The sequence below is a fragment of the Lepisosteus oculatus genome, unplaced genomic scaffold (assembly GCF_040954835.1).
Source record: "Lepisosteus oculatus isolate fLepOcu1 unplaced genomic scaffold, fLepOcu1.hap2 HAP2_SCAFFOLD_40, whole genome shotgun sequence".
In the NCBI taxonomy this organism is placed as follows: Eukaryota; Metazoa; Chordata; class Actinopteri; order Semionotiformes; family Lepisosteidae; genus Lepisosteus; species Lepisosteus oculatus.
In genome coordinates, this window is record NW_027167934.1 from 912,764 (window position 1) to 913,294 (window position 531).

The window sequence follows — 531 nt, forward strand, 5'->3', positions numbered from 1 at the left end:
CAAGGGTCCCTTTTTGAACCTGCGAGAAGCATTCTTTCAATGTAACAGATTTACTCCGGGGAAAAGCAGCATGACATTAAGAGTAGCTCAAGCTTTCAGCACCCGTATCGGACTGCGTGTATGCAGACACCGCTCAGAATCCCCTGTAAGATTCTCCTTCAATTCCGTTTTTCAGTGCTTTAGCTCTTTCAAAAGGCTTCACTTTGCTAGTCACAATCCAAGGCTCATGACAGCATTTGAAAACATTCGCCACTGCGTTGGCCGGGAATCGAACCCAGGTCAACTGCTTGGAAGGCAGCTATGCTCACCACTATACCACCAACGCACACCCACAGGAAGCCTGCAGGACACCACCAGAGAATGCTTTTTTTAATTTTTTTTTTATTAAACAGAATTTACAAATACAAATACAACAAGAGGATCAGAGTCATGTACAAGAGAAAAAAAACGCAGCAGAAAAAAGCATTTAACTACCAGAGGTAATTAAGTAATTATGTGATCAAATTGTATATTTTACACGTATCATATTTT

General features: G+C 41.1%; 1 non-coding gene across 1 annotated transcript; it reads right to left on the reverse strand.

Moving 5' to 3' along the window:
- Positions 1 to 253: 253 nt before the first annotated feature.
- trnag-ucc (transfer RNA glycine (anticodon UCC)) lies at positions 254 to 325 on the reverse strand. The gene has a single exon. It is a non-coding gene; the product is annotated as a tRNA-Gly (tRNA).
- Positions 326 to 531: the final 206 nt, after the last annotated feature.